Here is a 547-nt window from a genome sequence, read left to right as displayed (position 1 = left end):
CCATGACACCAGCAGTTAATGGCTTTCTCTGTAGGTACAATGGGCCTGGGAGCAGGACCTAGGTGGCTGGAGCTGACTCTATAGTTGCTGCAGCCCTACAGTGCAGGCAGAGGCCCCTTGAAAGTAGAGAACTCAACAGTGAACACTGAAACTACTGTAGAAACAGACCCAGTGGGACAGAGGCTTTGTCAATAAGCATTACATTCCTGATATTAGTAAGTGGCACCTCTACCCCATGCCATTCAGTCACCCAGTCTAGGATCCAGTGGGGGAGGGGGCAGTGGTCAAGCCATCATACTCATCTGTCGATTCATCTGCTTAATAACTCTGGAATCTGTCCACCTCCCTTCATCCTATCATAACTGCTTCAGAGCCTCACATCTTCTCTCTGGGGTTGCTACAGCAGCCTCCCAACTGTTCTCCCTATTCTCCCCTCCTCTAGTCCTTACTCCACCCTGCAACCAGAGTGATTGTTCTGAAATGCACCTGTGAGTATGTTGTGTATGTGGTTGTTTTTTGTTGTTGTTGTTTAATTTTTGTGGGCAGG

This window comes from Colobus angolensis, unplaced genomic scaffold (assembly GCF_000951035.1).
Source record: "Colobus angolensis palliatus isolate OR3802 unplaced genomic scaffold, Cang.pa_1.0 Scaffold126, whole genome shotgun sequence".
NCBI lineage: Eukaryota > Metazoa > Chordata > Mammalia > Primates > Cercopithecidae > Colobus > Colobus angolensis.
The sequence above is the reverse complement of the archived record's forward strand: the minus strand, read 5'-3'. Positions refer to the sequence as shown.